The following is a 21,545-nucleotide window of genomic DNA, read 5'->3' as shown; positions in this document are numbered from 1 at the left end:
TAAAACAAAATCATATGGCTATGAAAGTAGCTTTTCTTGCGTAGTCCAGAGTCACATGAGCTGAACTGGGCATCAGGTCAAACACATAAGCGTTGCAGGCTCATTAGCATTTCTTGGACAATGGAGATAACCTGGGCTGGCCAGCAGTCTTGAATGGCAAATGGAATAGTCAGCATTATCACACAGAGTTTATTTGCTCATGTGCAAATTTGTGTGTGTGTGTGTGTGTGTGTGTGTGTGTGTGACTCTCATATCCATCTTGGCAAGTGTTAAATAAAATATCTTGATACTCTAGGACGTGAAGATGGTGACAAAGATTATACTTATACAAATAGGGCTGTGTTCTCCCTCTCCTCTGGGTCTTCCCTCAGACTTCACTTTCTCCTTGTCTTTTTTAGTATTTGAAGATGCCATTGTCTTATTGAATGCTTTGGCCTGTTTCTATGGTCTGAATCTTTGTGTCATCCTTAAAATTTGTGTTGAAATTCTGTATCCAATTTGATGTCTTATGGTATTAGGATATAAGACTTCTGAGGAGTGATTAGATTGTGAATGTAGGGCCCCTGAGAATACCCTAATAGGCCTTGTAAAGGCCTTTAAGCCTTAAAGCTACTTTGCCCTCTAGCAGGTGAGAGCACAGTGAATTCACCTGTGACCCAGGAAATAAAGTCTCACCAGACACTGAATCCCCCAGTGCCCTGATCTTGGGCTTCATGGGGTATAGAGCCACAAACCAAACCAAAATAAAACAAACAAACAAACAAACAAACAAATAAACACATCCTGATGTAGATTAGGTAAATCTATGACATTTTGCTATAGCAACTCAAATTGACCAAGATAATTGTAATGATATGTATCTTTCAGATATTTTTGTGTTTATTTGCATTATATCTTTTCTTGTACCTCATGAGATTCAAAATATTAGGGGATATACCTGCTTTTGATTTCATCTAAAAGTGAAAAATACATGAAGAAGAAAAATACCATTAGTGAGGGGTGTAGACATTGTGAATGTAGCAGAAGTTTGGCAATGACCTATTTGGTGGGCACTGAAAATGTCCAACATATCACAGGTTCTTAAAGAAACTAGATTGTATGAATGAGCAAATGAGATATAGTATATGGTACCAAAATCTAAACTTTCTCTAAGATAATTTAATCATAGAAAGATATGTTATGAAGCTGGGAAGAAGACCTGAATGCTATTTTTAGTTTATAATAATACTCAAAGTCTTGAATCTATATACTTTTCATTGCTTTGCAAGCCATAGCATCTGCAAAATGATTTTTTATGTGTGTGTATGTTTGAGGGGCATTGGGAGACTCACAGGTCTCCTATGTGATCTTTGAAGTAAGTAGGCTGCAAATTTTTAGTGATTTTATTTTGGAATGTCAGATAACAGGCAGCTGAAATTGAAACAGCTTCAAATGTCAAGCAATCAAATTTTCAAGCATTAGATGCATTAAACCTTAAAGGCACAGTCTTAACTTTCCAGTATCCCTGTAAATTTGAACAGTCCCGGCAGAAACAATCCTACCCAAGAAGCTGTTCTTATCTGAATTACCCACATTCTTGATTTCCTCCAAATCCTCAGTTTTCCAGATAACAGCAAAGAGCAGAGGTTTGAAAACTACTTCTTTTACATACACTGTTTCTAGTAAATAGCTCAGATTTTCTGGCTATCTGCTTGGTGTTCCAAGTACTCAGCTCTTCTGCACTGCCTAAGGGAAACAGTTCTGTGCAGACTTGTGGTTTGTTCCAATAAAACTTTATGTATAAATAACCCAGAGGACTGGCTGCAGGTAGTGAGCTTTCTGGCCAGTGGTTGTACATATGAGCTGTAAAATTAAATGGATACTGGTTCAAATCCTGACTGTATCATTTAGAAATATGGACACTTGTTGCAAAATTCTTACATTTGCTCATCTGTGAGAAAGCTGACCTCCTAGGAAGGTTGTAAGATTAAGGTGGAAAGAATGCCTGACATCTGAGCATCACAAATTCTCTTCCATATTTTTCTATCTGTAGATCTCTAATAACATATCTTTATATGTAAACTAAATCTCTCCATATCTGGATATGGCTATATAAATTATATCAGACATATGCATTTCGAATACATGGTAGAAATTTATGATGTGGCTTATCCATATATAAACACACACACACACACACACACACACACACACACACACACACACACACCTATATAAGCACACACACACACACATACACACACATACACACACACACATACACACACACATACACACTCATATACACACATACACACACATACACATACACACACACATATACACACACACACATACACACACACATACACACATACACACACATACACACATACACACACACATACACACACATACACACACACACACACACACACACACACACACACACACACACACACACCTGGTTGCCACATCAGATACTTATTTTCTTAGACATATACGTGTATAATTTTCTTCTTTAAAATTTATTGCTTGGAAAGTACCTGTGTTTCCATAATTGTGTACTCTGGCTTCCTGTTTTAGGGTCTCCTAGTCATCTATGCTCAAAGTGATCCAAATATGTATTATTTTCAGTGTATGCTATGTTATTTAAAAAATAATTATGTTTTTATTGGCTAATCTGGGAGGTCTCCCCAGCTTGCTGGCAGGTCTTCTGGTTTTTCACATGACTGGTTTACACATTCTTGAGGTCTCAACTGACCTGTCAACCCACTTAGAGGCCATCTTTGACTGCTCTAAAGGCTAGGTCCTCTTCACTGCATCTGTTTGTTTTCTTCAGTGCATTTAATATAATTTGTGATTGTTTGTAATAGGTATATCGCATCTAGTCATTAGATCTAGATTTGCATTATACTTTGCAAATGAGACAAGAATAACAACTTTCTGCGATCATGTCCCTTAGCCTTGATGTATTCTAAGTGCCAAATAGCTACTTAGAGTGATAGAATGCTTGTCTTTGTGTTTCTCAGTGGCTTTGTAAAGTGGAAATTTCTGGCTTCTTTGGAGATGCAGTTGTGTCATATGATGTTTTTCTGGAAACTGTCTTATAAGAGGATTTTTTTTTTCTGAAGCAAACACATGAGAGGATGTTTTGCTGAGAACAGACAAATTATGTTTTTCTGGAAGCTGCATGGACAAAGGACATGCAATACTTTGCTATAGTGGATGCTTGAAAAAAACATGTGAGTTTTGGAAGGGGTATAAATATAACCCAATAGACAGTGGATGGAACTGTGTGGTATTGGTTTGTCTTGCCACTCTCTGCTGGCCTTTTTTAGGCTTTGCTGATGCTAGTCTTCACTGACAATGTTGTATGTTATTGGTTCATGTTGCCACTCATTGCTGATCATCATTTGTCATGACTTCATAGAGAGAAACACACCAAAGAACTGGTAGTATTCTGGTGGTTTATTGTTGCTTCTGCAGACTCTGTGCTTCTTCTGAATTGAGCTGACATTGCTGATTCATGAATGGTGTTTGCAAGGGGATTGAGCTACCTGTTGATTCCCGAGACCTGAACCACTGATATCCTGAAGAAACAGATTGGATTTGCCCCAAAGAGCTATTTCTAAACAGGTTCACACTCTCATTTGCCCTATTAGCCAGCCTTTCCTTTCTACTACCTCTGGTGGGTAGTGGGCTAGAAGGGAGGTTAAAGTGTTTCAGTACCTTTATTAAACTAGGGTTTGAAAAAAAAAATATAAGCCTACAGCTTTGCAATGTCCACCCACTGATGATTTGTGTGATCACCTTTTACAAACTGTAGCCAATTCTTGCCTTCTCCTCTGTCCCTCTACCCAAACTGTTACTATGTTTCTTCTTTAGATATTGCTAATTTGTATATTATGGGTCCCCCCCACCCCCCCCACCCCCCGCTATCCTAAGATAAGGCTACCTTCTGTGTAATCTAGCTACATAGTTGACACTTGTTAAATGAATAGCATTTCTATAGGAACAATTCATCCCAGAGAAAGATGTCATTAGGAATCAAAACATAACAGAACTACAGTAATGTATTACTTTATACCATGTACTTCAAATTTTCTTTCTTTCTTTTTTATTAGGTATTTTTAGGTATTTTCTTCATTTACATTTCAAATGCTATAACAAAAGTCCCCCAAACCGCCCCCCCACTCCCCTACCCACCCACTTCCACTTCTTGGCCCTGGCGTTCCCCCGTACTGAGGCATACAAAGTTTGCAAGACCAAGGGGCCTTTCTTCCCAATGATGGCCGACTAGGCCATCTTCTAATACATATGCAGCTAGAGACATGAGCTTGGGGGGTGCTGGTTAGTTCATATTGTTGTTCCACCTATAGGGTTGCAGACCCCTTTAGCTGCTTGGGTATTTTTTCTAGCTCCTCCATTGGGGGCCCTGTGTTCCATCCAATAGATGACTGTGAGCATCCACTTTTGTGTTTGCCAGGTCCCGGCATAGTCTCACAAGAGACAGCTATATCAGGGTCCTTTCAGCAAAATCTTGCTGGTGTATGCAATGGTGTCAGCATTTGGAGGCTGATTATGTGATGGATCCCCGGGTATGGCAGTCTCTAGATGGTCCATCCTTTCATCTCAGCTCCAAACTTTGTCTCTGTAACTCCTGCCATGGGTGTTTTGTTCCCAATTCTGAGAAGGGGCAAAGTGCAAATTTTCTAGATAAACACAGGCTTTTTATTTAATTTCAAATAATATCTGCTACCACATATTGTATTATACTATCTTATTACACACATAATTCTTTTAAAGATGATGCTTTGTTACTATTTTAGAAACAAAAGAATAAAGAAGCATTTTACTGAAAATTATCAGCATTTAAAAATTATAAAAATACTCTTTGTTTTAGGAAAGTAAACATTACTTAAAATTATTTTTCACCCCATTAATCCCATTGATATTATTGGTAAATGGCATTATGTATTTTTCTTTATATCTAAAATATTCATACATTCTGTTTAAAACAGTAGCATGCTATAAATGTTAAGAAGAACCAATGTCTATCATAGTTGTACTTACATGTAAGAGCTCCTAAATATGTTGGCTAAATTCTCATAAGTACTTGGAGTTGTAGCTTATACTGTTTATCCTTACAAGGAGGAAAACGGGGCATCTGGAGAGCCAGTAACTTGCCTGCAGCTATACATGAACTAGAAACAGCATTTAAGCAAGGCAGGTTGATTCCCAAGTCTACACTCATTCACATCTTTGTGTCTTTGTTTATTTGTTTTTATTTTTTTAACTGAAATTGTTTTTACACAATATATTCTTGTCATGGTTCCTCTCTGCCTCCTCCCTCTCAGCCCATATCCTCCTGACTTCCCCACCCAACCACCTGACTCCATGCCCCTTCTTCCTCTCTCACTTTAAAAAATAACAAACAAGTTACTCCCTCCTCTCCTATGGTCTCAAGACCATCTCTCTCAGTGTTACACAGCATTCCCCAACACAGCATTCACCTGTGAAGGCTGGGTCCTGGTTTTGCTACATGGACTCCCTAACTCTTCTATTTCTATCTATCTATCTATCTATCTATCTATCTATCTATCTATCTATCTATCTATCTATCTATCTATTTTTATGTATGAATTTATTTATTCACGTTTAAAATTTATTTATTTTTATTAGGTATTTTCTTCTTTTACATTTCAAATGCTATCCCAAAAGTCCCCCAGACCCGTTGAGGACCACATCTTTTTGTTCGATTGATTCTATTTATGATTCTACACCAACTCTCCTCGAGCACAAGACCTTGCATGTCCTTATGGTGTCTTTCTTAGGTTAAATTTGTTAGCCTAGCATGAGAAGTTAAGCGTATGCTTCTACCTTAAGGCATTCATGAGGAATAGCTATGGAGAGTGAATGATATTTCAGTGTTTTTGTTTCTCCCACCTGGAGTTTTTGTCAGTTGTTTTATGAATGTTTTAAAGTGGGTTCGACTTCTATTTCCACTTCTATTTGCAAAATGTGTGTTTCTGTCTCACTCGACTCTGCTCACCTGTACAAGTGAAATTGTTTCTAAACAGAAGCATTGTGACTGTGGGAAGGTCTACCCATGATCATGGGAAATTCAAAGTTCAGATTCAGACAAACTTAAGCAAATCTGTATACTTAGCACTGCAGATAAATGGGAGTGTATTTCAAGCCAAACAAAGATCTGGCTTTATGAAGACACAGATCTCATTAATCTATGTCAAATTGTTGTTTAAATACAAGCCTTTTGGAATAATTCAAGCTCGCTCTTGCAGGAATTAATCTATCTTCACTTTGCCATTTGTAATTGCTGACCTGACAGGCATTTACTGGATTTGTTTTGTAGTGTAAAGTATTTAAGGTGGAAAATTAACATCATGAGACAAAATGTCACCTTTTGGGTGAAAACACTCAGCATTTTTACCTCCTGAAGTGGCAGCCCAATTCTTCTGATGGATGGGTACACCTGCTGCTTTCAGAAAAGGCTTCCAGTGGGTCATGAAGTCTCTTTTTGAAAATTCTAAAATATACAGTATGATTACACCTGAGGCTGCAAGGTGTGTGTGTGTGTGTGTGTGTGTGTGTGTGTGTGTGAATGCGTTTATATGCTTATGTGCCTCTGCATACATATGCATAGAAGCTTGTGGAACTGTCTGGACTCTAAAACAAATACACATCATCATTTTGTTCTTTGTCAAACACAATTCTCAAAAAGAGTCTAGTGTAATTAATTTAAAATTCAATGAGCATTTGTTGGGCACAATCTGAACTGAACAGTGGAAAACTGAACAGATTGAGAGACTTAAGGACTTCAGGGCACAGTGGACAGATCAACCAGGTAAGGAAGTAACTGAAGATCGGGGTTACTGGGATCCATGCAATACTGTCACCAGTAGTGGTAAATACAGAGGACAGAGTTAGCACTGATCAGTCTAGGAGAAACTGTAGAGCAAATACCATAGAGAAGGCTCATTTTTATCTAACCTTGAAGAATACACCCACCTGGAAGTATTATGGAAGGAAGAAAGTGTTAAAAGACACAGAAACCATGAAGTAGCATGAAATATTCATAAATTGCTGAAGGCAGGAGTTGGGAGACAGCCCTTGTTCTGGTTATGGGGCTCTTGGAAGGGACAACCGAGAATAGCCACTATTGGCCACCTTTGTATTAAATTCAAGGCTGAAAAACTCAAGGGGTCGCAGAAAGTTTCTGCAGAAGCTGCCTATGAGTCTGTTGCTAGGACTGACTTGTTAGTGGTCAGTCTTGGCTCCGTTTCCATTCTTTCAAGTGTGACGACTCCCAGGAAAATAATCTACCATGTGTGAACTGTGCTGCACGATTTCCTCTTCACGTTATACAAGTGCTAGACATTTGTTGACTAACAGAGAGATGTTAGAGAGATGGAAGATGGTGCTTTAAGGCATTTCCAGTTTGTGAGAGATTAGGCATAAACGTGCAAAGTACTCACAATGTAGGGCTTCAGTGACAGTCGCATTAAAAGTAATTTGAGAAGATTGGTTGGAACAAGCTCCAAAAAAAAAAAAAAGTTAACTCGAGTCTAATTAGTGCACACAGAAATGTTTTTCAACTTGATGAAAATGAGTAGGAACACTGCACTCTATTACAGTGTACAGTGTGGGATCTAGTTTTGGTAGTTTTAAAGTAGAGTATTGATAAAGTTACATAGGACTTGAGCATGAGAAATGTCAATGCAGTTCTTCAGGTCACTGTCCATGCATAGATTTACTGAATCGAAGGTTGTCAACTATTTTAAGTTCATACTGCCATATACAGTTCCAAAATAGCTACACCAGATTGTATAGTCCAAGTAATATATGAGTGGATCCTTTTCATCACAGTATTTTTAAAGTTGGCTGTTGCAATCTTAAAAGTTTTTATGGGACACTTTAATCAGTGTAAGACATTCTCCCTGTAACTCGAGTTTCTTTGTTTACTGGTAAGGTCTCATGATTTCCACTTATTTAACAGTGCTATTTCTACCGAATGAAGTCATTTTCCTGCTGGTGCAGCAATCCAAAAGGAGGGAAGAAAAGGATTCTTTTGCAACTGGGGAAGAAGTGGAGAGACAGGCACAAGACACTAATGCTTTCAGTACCTGTTTGGATTATATCGCTTCGTGGGAAATGAAAGAAAATCTCACCCCTCTTGGCTTCAATGAAAAATGAAATTCAGTAATTTACCCTCGCAAAATGATGTCAGAAGATCTGGCTTCTTGTGCATTTCAGTGCTCAGACGGTGCTCTAATGGACCTGGATTCTATGCCGTCCATTTTGATGTGGAAACACCAGTTTCTGGTGAGTTTACCCCTTTTGGTTGTAAAGAAGTTAGAAACGGTTCTATGACCTCTATTACTAGGTTTCCGACTGAAGAATATCTTCTCTTGCCCAGTCTCCTTGGGTTTGACGAGGTTACCTTAACATCCCATACCATTCACGATGCCTGGGGAAAGTGGTGTTTTGATTGGCTCAGACCTGTACCATGTGATCTCCTGGGAAGCTGGGTTGGCACTTCACCGTAGAAGGATCCTAAAAGTGAAATCCACTTATATTAAAATGTTGCAGATTCAACACGAAGTCACTATTGCAGGGAAGATGGTAGTTTCGAGATGCATACCACAGTGGAAATAAAAGAGAAACACAGGCTTATAAACAAACTATTGCTTTGATTGGCCTACTCTGCCTTCAATTAAGCTGTCTTTCCAGTGGGCAGTAGAGGCAGTGCTAGATAGCTAGTTAGAAATTAGTAGGCGTGAAGATTCTTGAGCATGGACCCACTCCCATCAGCCTTTGGCCCTGTGTTTTCTGTCTCCGACAGCATACTAATTTTTTTTTCAACTAGAAGCAAAATTTATTCATTACTCAACGAAGTAGTGAGATTTAAGCTTATTCAAGCAAATATGGACCCCACACAAATGACATGTGATTTAAGACTAAAGAACACTTTCTTTCTTTCTTTTTTTTTTACTGGTACATCTTACAGATGACTTATTCTTTTTTTTTTTTTTATTACGTATTTTCCTCAATTACAGACAGCATACTAATTTTAGGGAATAAGAAAGTGTCATAGTTGCTGCTCATTAAACTTCAAAAGGGTTTGGGGAGATGAATATGAGGCTTTGTTGAAGTCTGTTAAGGAAAAACTAGTTTGTTCTTGAAGGGAATGGTATTGGTTCAGGACACTGAAGACCAAGTTCTCAGCAGAAAGGAAATTTATGTGCCCCAGAGAGACAAAGACAAGGAATAAGAGGCAAAGACAGGAGACAGAAGATGATGGACAAGAAAGTGGGGCAAGAATAGGACGAAGGAGTAGGGACAGTTGTTGGAGTTGCTGAGGGGGAAATACAAGCTGGGACAATAAGGGACTGCCTTTGAATAGAGAGGAGACAGACACAGCCCATAGGCAAATGACAGTTTTTAATGGTAAAAGGAAAAACCTGTGTTAGGATGAGGTATTGAATTTTGATTGGACATGTTAATTAGGTGAGCCAAACTGGGGGTTTTGGCTATTTGACTTAAATACTTTGATAGCTGGACATTGATAGTCAGTCTCAGGAGGAGGGAGTAGTCAAAACAGACCTTGGTGACTGACTTTAGGAGCATAATCTAATGTGTTTTTTTAGCAAGGCAGAGGGAATGGAAGAAGAGCAAGGTTTGCCAGAGCCATGATTACCATGCTCTGGCTAGAGTCCCTGGCTGTTCTGTAGATTCATTTTTCTTTCTTTCTTTAAATATTTTGGAAATATTTTGTTGCATGATTCTTGGTCTGTGTTATATCTACCACTCTATGTGAAGATATGGTTTTTTGATAAATAACAGAAGCAGAGCATCATCTCCTCTTTTAAGAGCTAATTCAGATGGAGCCGTCAGTCAGCTGGGCAGGAAAAAGTATCAGAAGACCTGTATGTTCAGGGATTTAGACAGGGTGCCTGCTAACCTGAGGTTGGCACAGTGGTGTCTACCATTCCCAACTATTGTCCTTTCAAAGCGTGGCCCCCCACAATGTTCTCTCACTTCTTGAGCACTGGTTCTCCACAATGGTCTCTGACATTGTTACTGTCACTATTTGAGAATATGGCTCTCACTGTTGCTGTCTGCCATTGCCTAGCCTCACTCTCCTTGACAGTGTGGCTTCTACAGTGGTCTTTCTGCCATTTCCCAGCTGTGGTCTTTAATGTGATAGTCACTAAGCTATTGCATTTTAACTCAAAACTTGACCATCTTTCTTAGCCTTTTCGTGCTGAGGCTGAGACTCAGAAAACATATTCATTTTGCTGGGTGCCTTCCTGTTGTCCTCTGCCAGTGATGAAGGGGAAGCGGGGGCATTTGAATCTAGAGGAGGGAGGGCCCTTTTCTTTCCTGTTTAGGTGACACAAAACTGATTCTTTATCATGGCATTAACACTTGTGCCCAATAGCAGCAAATGGATCCAGTTTGTAGCCTCTCCAGCATTCTCAGAATTTGCCGTATGATGCTCCTCGTCAGCATCTGCTGGCCAGCCTCTCCTGGGAGATACAAATCTCAAGTCTACCAGATTCTTCCAACTCATGAGAGAAACAGCCCCAGCCAGGCCTGTACTCCATCTCTCTCCCTGCCCTCCTCTGGCCCTATAATCTATCTCATGTACTATTTATATATGCTTTAGCACGTTTGAGATTTTTCATAGACATACTTTTGGAATAACATTTCAAATTGTCATTATTATTATTATTATTATTATTATCATAGATATTTTATGTGTGATGTTTGTGTATGTGTGAGTGTATATAATATGGGTATAATGTGTATATGTATATACCTGTATGATGTGTGTGTGTGTGATGTGAGTGGTGTGTGTGTATGTATATGTGATGTGTTTGTGTATATGATGCATGTATGATATCTGTTTGCTTGTGTATGATGTGTCTGTGTATATAATGTATGTAGGTATGGTGTGTGTGTGTGTGTGTGTGTGTGTGTGTGTGTGTGTGATGTAAAAGCGTGGGTTCACAGGCCACAGTACAAATGTGGGTACCAGACAGCAAGCCTTACTGCCTCTTCTTGTTTCCCAAGCCCTCAGAATAGATGCTATTTCCTGAATATTTATGATGAACTGATATCTTCTTTTGCTCTTGTCAAGTTTCCTAACATATGGCTAATTACTTAGATTAATTGTTTTCCTGAAGATAATTGGTAGAGTCCCTGCTTCTTGGCTACACTCTGACTAAAGGAGTCCTGCATTGTCTTGAACTAAGCCTGGAAAAGATAGTCTTTATGGGAAATTACTACATCCTAATACTTGGTGGATGAAGTCCAAACCTCCAGGCTCTGCCGCATTTCTGCAGTTGCATCTCTTTCTTTCAAGGTTCACACCTTAATTCCTGGGTGCATGGTGCTTCTCTAACGTCTCCCTGTGTGCCGAGCTCTATCACTGTCAGGACACAGGACACTCATTTTCTTCTGCCAATACGTGGATACCTTCTGTCCCTTTCCACGGGTAACTCATAATTCCTTTCAGCTACTAGTACAAATGTTTCCTCCTGAGAAGTCTTCATCTCTTCCTTCTCTGTAACATGCTGTGCTGTCCCTCTGACTGCATACATTATTTGCTTATCTTAAAAAGAGATTTGTTTTATGTGTATGTGTGTGCCTCTGTGTGAATCTTTGTGCCTGGGTGAGTACTCAAGGAGTATAAAATTGTTACCATATGCCCTGGAACTGAAGTTAAAGGTGGTGGTGAACCTGAGAAGGGGGCTGGAAACAAACTCTGGACCCCTGGGAGAGTAGAAAGTGCTGTGGAGTCATCTCTCTAACCTCAGTATTCACTGAATTTTATTTATTTATTTTTATACTTTTATTTATTTTTTATTTTTCATCCCTGTGTATTGCAAATACCTTGGAAGCTTCCTGGAGATTAAAGAGTAGTCTATTAGATAATTCAACAAGGACTTCTTAGAACATTTCAATGCTTTCTTTTTCACTTTTCTGGAGCAAGGACAAAAATTGCAGATAGCATTACAGCTGATCTAAGTCAGGCCTATTATGATTACTTAAAGTTTTGTCTCCATCCAAAGGACAAGTTAATGTTGTGAAAATTGCCAGAGCGAGATTTGAGGGCAACAAACAAGGGGCCTTAAAGACCTGGGATGTCTATGGCACTTCTGCGTGTCACTCTAGTGATGGAGGTGGACAGAGATCAGCTACTGATTCACCGGGTTAAAAGCCTTCTCATCACCCACAGACGCTGTAGACTTCCTAGCAGCAGTAAGCTGTAGAAGAAAATGAGATTGTGTCACACCCTTGCAGCATGATTTCTAGGATGCTAATGAGAGGCACTGGCTTAGAGGGGAAAATGGAACACACCTGTTTTTCTGAGGCTGTGCCAAATGTTGATAAAACAGACACTTGGGAGAACAGATTGGATTTGCTTCTGGCTCCATCCAGAGATAGAACCCTTGGTGGGATTGTTAGTTTATTCATCTGTAAAATGGTACTGCTGGCATCTGCCCCATTTTATTTATTTGTTAAGAATTAAATAGGGCAATCGACTTAAGGTTTCCAGTGTCAAGTTGAGAAATATTGGTAGTTTGTGGAAAATGACCATGTGGCCAGAGCTGCTGATCTTATCCCTTCAGTCATTCATTACTTATCCAAAAACTGCCATGGCTTGTCTAGTAAATGCTAATGATACAAAAGCAGAGAAATTATAAAATATCCTTCCTGTCGTGGAGTTTGTAGGGGAGAAGACAATCTGCAAAGGTAAGAGCTCCTTAGTAAACAACAGAATGGTCACTTGGGGCTGGAGATGTAGCTCAGGCAGAGCACTTGCCTAGCATCTATGAGGTCACAGGGTTGACTGTTTGGTCGGTTGACTTGGTAACATCCTCCACAGTCTTTTCTTGTGTGTTTGCCTCATTCATGAGCATGTGTGATGTTTCATTACTCCATCTCTTGACGGTTCACTTAAGAACAGTTCCTTGCTGTTGCATTGACTTTCATGGCTTTGATGTTTTAGGGGTGTTTGGGCCATTTGTTTGGGTCTCGGGGGTTATTTTCTACAAGGGTAGTTTTCAAGACACATGGTATAGATAAGATCGGGACCCAGACTTTCTGACCTTGTGTCCGGTGAATGTTCCTTTTAAAAGTTTCCAGGAGACTTGGCAGTCGAATGGTCTCATTGCTCTACCCCTAGACCAGTACTCTTAACATAGCCAGGCTCCTAATGACTGCTGTGACAATGGCCAGAGAGAATGGCTGCTCTCACTTGAACCCAGATACTTTTTTGGTCACTATTATCATTACTAGTTAGAACAACCTTTTTGTTTTGTTTTTTTAATCTGTAGTTGTTTCATTACTTTTTGGCTTTAGCTCTCAAGGTGACAGTTTGTCCTCTTTTAGTAGAACCAGTCAAAAAAAAATCAGAAAAATTAGAGCAAGCAAATATAGAATTCTCTAATACCATTTTGGACTTGTTATGATGCATTCTTCAACTCTGTAGGGAACTGAACAAACTGCACTAAAATTTACTTTTTTTTTTTCATTTGGAAAATTCTTCTTAAAAGCTGACAATTACTGCAGCTAATATATAATTTACCCAAATGCTAGGTACTCCATTATATTGACATACTTGGAGTTCACTCATAAAATTTTCTCCAAGAAATGGGGAGACACAAGTAGCAAGCAATTGATGTCCTGAGCTTTTCATCTGCTTTTTGCTTCATGAGTTGCACCACAAGCACATTATTATAAATTGTCCAGATGTTTAAAAAAAAAAAACTCTCTCCAGATCGGCTCTGAGAGCACTCTGGTGCCCACAGCTCTCTCACTTCCAGCCAAGTAGTTCCTCTGAGGTTCCAAAAGGGAGGTTGAAAGTCTAGCTCTGGTGGGGCTGAGGGGAGACCCAAATTTCCCACTTGGCCCTTAGTTATTTCAATACATGATACTGCAGCAAGAATGGATATTTAAGTATTGTATGTTTTATTGAGGCAAAGAGGTATGGGTAGATTGTTTTTACTCTATTCACTAAAATTAATTTGTTTTTTCTTCTTTTTTTCTTAGATATTTTCTTCATTTACAATTCAAATGCTATCCCAAAAGTCCCTTATACCCTCCCTCCACCCTGCTCTCCAACCCACTCACTCCTGCTTCCTGGCCCTGGTATTCCCCTGTATTGGGGCATATAATGTTTGCAAGACCAAGGGCCTCTCCTCCCAATGATGGCCGATTAGGCCATCTTCTGCTACATATGCAGCTAGAGACATGAGCTCAGGGGGTACTGGTTAGTTCATATTGCTGTTCCTCCTATAGGATTACAGACCCCTTCAGCTCCTTGGGTACTTTCTCTAGCTCCTCCATTGGGAGCTGTGTGTTACATCCAATAGATGACTGTGAACACCCACTTCTGTATTTGCCGGGCACTGACATAGCCTCACAAGAGTCAGTTATATCAGGGTCCTGTTGGCAAAATCTTGCTAGTGTATGCAATTGTGTCTGTGTTTGGTGGTTGATTATGATATGGATCCCAGGATGGGGCAGTCTCTGCATGGTCGTTCCTTCCGTCTCATCTCCAAAGTTTGTCTCTATAATTCCTTACATGGGTATTTTATTCAACATCCTTAATCATCAGGGAAATGCAAATCAAAACAACTCTGAGATTCTATCTCACACCAGTCAAAATGGCTAAGTTAAAAAATTTAGATGATAGCAGATGCTGTCGAGGATGTGGAGAAAGAGGGACACTCCTCCATTGTTGGTGGGATTGCAAGCTGGTACAACCACTCTGGAAATCAGTCTGGCAGTTCCTCAGAAAACTGGACATAGTACTACTGGAAGATCCAGCAATTCTTCTCCTGAGCATATATCCAGAAGATGTTCCAACTGGTAATAAGGACACATGCTCCACTATGTTCATAGCAGCCTTATTTAGAATAGCCAGAAGCTGGAAAGAGCCCAGATGTCCCTCAACAGAGGAATGGATACAGAAAATGTGATGCATTTACACAATGGAGTACTACTCAGCTATTCAAAACAATGAATTTATGAAATTTCTAGGCAAATGGATGTATCTGGAGGATATCATCCTGAATGAGGTAACCTAATCACAAAAGAACTCACATGATATGCAGTCACTGTTAAGTGGATATTAGCCCAGAAACTTAGAATACCCAAGATACAATTTGCAAAACACATGAAACTCAAGAAGAAGGAATACCAAAGTGTGGATAAAATTAATTTCAAATTACTCCATTCTTATATGAGCCAGGTATAATGGCAGGTGGTAGACTTGAGAATAAATAATTTAGGTTTGGTCTTTACCCCAAGGGAATTTACAGTGTTGTGTAACTGGGTTGTGAATGAGATGTTTATTCTAGGCTACACATAGAATTCTACAGGAAGGCACATACTCAGGCTGAGAAGTCATACCTATGGGTAAGGTTATATCAAATTTAGACTGTAGCAAACCTTTTCTTCTCACAGGGCAGAAGCGGAGCTCTCAATCTGTTTAGAAGTTGTATACTACATACTTTCCTTTCCCATCAAATTCGGTAAACTAATGGCAAAGAACTTTTCAAGAAATGCTGATAGCAAGACACCAGGGAGACCAGAGAGATCAAACAGAGTTTTTGGATTCTTTCTTAGAAAACCTCAGAGGATTCCAAGATGGAAATAATGCAGCACAGGGGAGATGATGACCCTGAAATTAACAAAACCCCCTTCCCTGGTGGCTCTGCAGAACAGATCCTCCTCGTGAGTCCACGACTTTCTACTCTTTTTCTTTACATGGACACCTTTCTGAGTTTATCTGGTGGTATTTATTTTATACTTACCATAAACACTTCTCTCTCTCTCTCTCTCTCTCTCTCTCTCTCTCTCTCTCTCTCTCTGTTTCTCTCTCTCTCAGAGATGCCTTATGTCCTCTGGAGAATAATTTATAGCAGTTCTGAAACAGATATGGGGGCATTCTGAGGTATTAGAGTTGCTTAGAGGGAGAAAAAGAATCATGGCAAGGGCAGTGTGATATGATGAAGTTTGTCTTCCAAGGCCTTACCTGCACCAGCAGAGGCTTCTGGGAAGAAGTGATGTCCATGCTGAGACTTGAAGTTATTGGCATAGAAAAATTGCATCAGAGAAACTAAAGGTCCTTTATTTGTCTGAAGGAAGAGTGAAAGTGGGAGATGTGAGAGATGAAGTTGTCAGATGAAATCTTAGTGTGTCTTTTGTTTTCTTTCTCCACCTAGTTCCTTTAGTACCCCAAGGTCAAGAGAGGCTACTGAAATCCAGGAGATGGAGACAGAAAGGCTCAGATGTATATTTCAGAAACAACAGACTGACTGGGATGGTGTAGAAGCACTAGAGGGGCAAAGCCGGAAATGCATAGATTGGGTATCTCAAAATATTAGGACAGTAGTTTTTAGGATGAGGAGAGTGAGAAGAGTTGCAGAAGTATTTTTGAAATTAGAACAGTAAGATGATGGTTAATTAGACCGTGAAGAATAAGGATTGAGGAAGAATCAGAGATAAATGGCCCAAATTTCTTTACACTTCCCTGCAATCTTAGCATCTTAGCATTGTACTTTATAGCTTCTTTCATCCTTACTTCCCAATACTAGGCCTTTAGGTCTTGACACTGGCCTCAGTGATTGCTTGTGTCCTGCTTGTACCATGGCTAGAATCTGAACTTGACTGACCCCACGTGTTTTTGTTTTTTAGATTTGATCTGTGCTGAAAGTAGTTACAGGATAGCACAGTGTTTAGAACAATGACGCCCATGTGTAATGGATGTGGGTCTAAGTCCCAGATCGCTACACTTCTTCTTACTATGGCATTTGGCACAAGTCACCTCTTTATCACCCTGTTGACCTCTTTATCTCTCATTCTTTGTGTGTATTTACAATGGTGTACATGAATGTGTGGGTACACTTCTCTATGTATATGGATGTAGAAGTCAGAGTGGGCTATTTTCCTCAATCATTTTTTAATTTTGAGATTCTATTTTAATTACATTTTCCCCTCTTCATCAACCCAACCCTCCACAGTCACTTCTCCACTCTCCTTCAAATTCATGACCTCATTTGCATCAATTGTTATTGTATGGGTATATCTACTTGTATATACATATATATTCCAAAATATAACTGTTTAGTCCATATAATGGTACTTGAATGTATGTTTTCAGGGCTGAGCACTTGACACTGGATAACCATTTGGTGTACTCTTCCCCAGGGAGGGGCACTCTCCCTCTTCCAGCTTTTTTCTTTGTATAGGGTTGTTTCCACAGGCTTCTTTCTATAGGATTGAGTCATCATCTTTACCTCCTGGGTAGCTTGACATGTTTGTTGGTGTTCTCCTTGTTCAGTTCATGTTTGGGTGGTCATGTTGGTAAGAGTATGGGTATAGCTTCTGATGTTACTAGGAGACACGATCTTATAGCAAAATACCTTATCCTTTGGTTTTCTATCCCCTCTTCCTCAATGTTTCTTGAGCATTATGTGCAGGAGTGTTTTGTAGATGTATCCACTGGGACTAGGGCTCCACAATTCAGGGTATATTGATTGCTTGTGGTTTTCTGTTGCAAACAGAAGTTCCTTGGTGGGTGAAGACTACACTTATCTGTGAATACAAGGACACATGTTTATAGATTACTGTTAGAGATTATACTGGTTTAGTAATTAGTGATTGTAGCTCTTTTGGTAGCACAATTCTGATAGCACTGATTAGTTAGGTAGGTTGAGACATGTGTCCCTCTTGGTGAGGAAGCTGTTGGTTACTGCCAATGTATGTATGCCACTACTGTACCTGTAGGTTTATCATCCCATGCTTTTCATTGATGTGGTTCATAGACATCAGGACTGGGTAGGGCTGCTTGTTGTCTTCTTCCTATGGAATCTTGCATTGTGCCTTCTGGGACTAAGGCTAGTCCTCAGGGAGGGATGACAGTTCCAGCTTAAGGGCTTCTGGGCTCTGTTTCTGAAATGCATGGCATCTTCAGCAAGAGAGAGCTAACTTCCACCAATATCAGGAGTCTCTGCACAGCCCTGGACAACAAATTGGGAGAAGGCTTCTCATGTCTAATGTTGGTGTTTTGTTAAGTGGTCTTTGGCTCTTGAAGGGGACATCATCATCACTATCTTATTTTGTTGAGACAGGATCTCTCATGGAATCTGGAACTTGTTGTCTTTTTTTTTTTTTTAGACTTGCTGGTTGGTGAGGCTCTGGGATTCACTTGTCTTTGCCCTACCACCTCCAGCACTGGAGATAGGCTAGGGGGGTGTATCACACATGCCTGGGTTTTAAGTAGGTTATGAGGATCCAAACTCTCTCTCTCCAGTCACTGGCTCCACTCCTTTTAGATATGGCCTATCTGTAGCACTTGGTGGTCTGGAACTCATTATGTAGGCCAGCGTGGCCAGAAACTCAAAGAAATCTACCTGTCTCTGCCTCTGCCTCCCAAGTGCTGGGATTAAAGAAGTACACCACTATACCTGGCTGTCTCTACTTTTTTGAAACAGGATTTCACTCTTTTCCAGGCTGGCCTTAGGCTAACTGCAATTCTCCATCTTTAGGACCCCAAACTTGGATTGTAGGTGTAAAACACTATACTTGACTTGACCTTACATTTTTTCAGTTGTCAAATAAAAGGGCCATTGAGGTAATGGGCATTAGATAAAGGAATAAATGTGAAACAGTGCTTCATGTGTTGAGTAGAGAAAAAGTATAGCATGTCTTATATTTGTGTGACTATCATTTTTCCCTGCTACAGTGTGACACAACACAGCGTTGCTAGGATAAGGAAACTCTATTAGCAGGGTGACATGAAGGGGTATATCAGGAAGGGCCTGTTCTGACTGTGTCAAATTTCTGATTGATTCATTAAGGCAAAGTCAGGACAGATTCAGAAGGCCCCCTCCACCTAAGACTCTTGCCCTTACCCCTTCCACCCCAAGACTCTTGCCCCTTTCTCATGGCAATTTCTTACTCTTTTATTCATGTCCCTGTCTTCAAGTCTCAGCTCTCCTTAGCTTTTCCTTCTCTTCGTACCTCTTCCTATACAGTAGCTTCAAAAGGTGTTTGCATTTGTCCAATTCCGAGCTCTGCAGAGGATTGCAGAGCCTTCTCGAGTCTCAGCTCTAAGGGCCATTGGACTGCTCTGTTTAAAGCCTGAAGTAAGGCTGCTCAAGTAAAACTCAGTTGATGATAGCAACTCACAGTAGTAACAACCAGTCTGCATCATGCTGCTGTGCTGGATCTACAAGGCCAGCTGCTATTCCCACTGGCTAGTGGCCGAACAGCTTTTTGATTGGCCACCTTCAGTGCCAGACTGCTTTCTTTTTTTTTTTATCTTTTTAATTTCTTTTTTAAAAAATTAGATGTTTCCTTTATTTACGTTTCAAATGTTATCCTCTTTCCTGGTTTCAACTCTGAAACCCCCTATCCCCTCCCTCCTCCTCCTGCTCCCCAACACACCCATTCCTGCTTCCTGACCCTGGCATTCCCCTACACTGGGGCATAGATCCTTCACAGGACCAAGGGCCTCTCCTCTCCTCCTCTCCTTCACAGGACCTACAAGGCCATCCTCTGCTACATATGCAGCTGGAGGGAGCCATGAGTCACTCCATCGGTACTCTTTGGTTGGTGGTTTAGTCCCAGGGAGCTCTGGGGGTACTGGTTAGTTCATCTTGTTGTTCCTCCTATGTGGCTGCAAACCCCTTCAGCTCCTTGGGTCCTTCCTCTAGTTCCTCCATTGGGGACCCTGTGCTCAGTCCAGTGGTTGCCTAAGAGCATTCACCTCTGTATTTGTTAGGCACTGGTAGAGCCCCTCAGGAGACAGCTGTATCAGGTTTCTGTCAGCAAGCACTTGTTGGGATCCACAATAGTGTCTGGATTTGGTGACTGTATATGTGATGGATCTCCTTTCCTTTAGTCTTTTCTTCACACATTGTCTCTGTCACTCCTTCTATGGTGTCTTAGTCAGGGTTTCTATTCCTAGGCAAAACATCATGACCAAGAAGCAAGTTGTGGAGGAAAGGGTTTATTCAGCTTACACTTCCATGTTGCTGTTCATCACCAAAGGACATAAGGACTGGAACTAAGCAGGTCAGGAAGCAGGAGCTATGCAGAGGCCATGGAGGGATGTTACTTACTGGTTTGCTTCCCTTGGTTTGTTCAGCCTACTCTCTTATAGAACCCAATATTACCATCCCAGGGATGGCATCACCCACAATGGGCCCTCCCACTTCATCACTAACTGAGAAAATGCCTTACAGCTGTAGGCATTTCCTCATGGAGGCATTTTCTCAACTAAAGCTCCTTTCTCTGTGATAACTCCAGCCTATGTCAACACATAAACCAGCCAGTACACATGGGTATTTTGATCCCCCTTTTAAGAAGGACCAAAGCATCCACACTTTGGTCTTCCTTCTTGAGGTTCAAGTGGTCTGTGAATTGTATCTTGGGTATTCTGAGCTCCTGAGCTAATATCTACCTATCAGTGAGTGTATACCATGTGTATTCTTTTGTGGTTAGGTTACCTCACTCAGGAAGATATTTTCCAGTTCCATCCATTTTGCCTGAAAATTTCATAAATTCATTGTTTTGAATACTGAGTAGTACTCCATTGTGTAATGTACCACATTTTCTGTATCCATTCCTCTGTTGAGGGATATCTGGGTTCTTTCCAGCTTCTGGCTATTCTAAATAGTGCTGCTATGAACATAGTGGAGCATGTGTCCTCATTACATGTTGGAACATCTTCTGGGTATATGTCCAGGAGTGGTATTGCTGGGTCATCAGGTAGTCCAATTTTCTGAGGAACCACCAAACTGATTTCCAGAGTAGTTGTACCAGCTTACAATCCCACCAGTAATGGAGGAGTGTTTTTCTTTCTCCACTTCCTTGCCAGCATCTGCTGTCACATGAGTTTTTCATCTTAGCCATTCTGAATGGTATGAGATAGAATATCAGGGTTGTTTTGATTTCCATTTCCCTGATGACTATGGATGTTGAACATTCCTTTAGGTACTTCTTAGCCATTCGGTATTCCTCAGTTGAGAATTCTTTGTTTATCTCTGTACCCCATTTTAAAATAGTGATCTTAGAATCTGTTCTTTACCTTACAGAAGCTATGAAATTTTATGAGGTCCCATTTGTTAGTTCTTCATTGTAGAGCATAAGCTATTGGTGTTCTGTTCAGGAAAATTTCCCCTGTGCCCATGTATTCGAGACTCTTCCCCAATTTCTTTTCTATTGGTTTCAGTGTATCAGGTTTTATGTGGAGGTCCTTGATCCACTTGGACTTGCAATTTATACAAGGAGATAAGAATGGATTGATTTGCATTCTTCTACATGCTAACTGCCAGTCGAGCCAGCATTTTGTTGAAAATGCTGTCTTTTTTTCCACTGGATGGTTTTAGCTCCTTTGTCAAATATTGAGTGACTACAGGTGTGTGGGTTCATATCTGGGTCTTCAATTCTTTTTCATTGATTTACCTTCCTGACACTGTACCAATACCATGCAGGTTTTTTTTTTTTTTTTTTATATA

General features: G+C 40.2%; 1 long non-coding RNA gene across 1 annotated transcript in view; it reads left to right on the top strand.

Moving 5' to 3' along the window:
* The first annotated feature begins 8,052 nt into the window (after positions 1 to 8,052).
* Gm50410 overlaps positions 8,053 to 21,545 on the top strand; it is a 58,327-nt gene continuing 44,834 nt past the window's right edge. The window contains exon 1 of the long non-coding RNA XR_003952584.1: positions 8,053 to 8,325. This is a non-coding gene — a long non-coding RNA (predicted gene, 50410). The remainder of the gene's footprint in view (positions 8,326 to 21,545) is intronic.

Source organism: Mus musculus, chromosome 18 (assembly GCF_000001635.26).
Source record: "Mus musculus strain C57BL/6J chromosome 18, GRCm38.p6 C57BL/6J".
NCBI lineage: Eukaryota > Metazoa > Chordata > Mammalia > Rodentia > Muridae > Mus > Mus musculus.
Note: the sequence above shows the minus strand (reverse complement) of the source record. Positions and strands in the feature narration are given on the sequence as shown.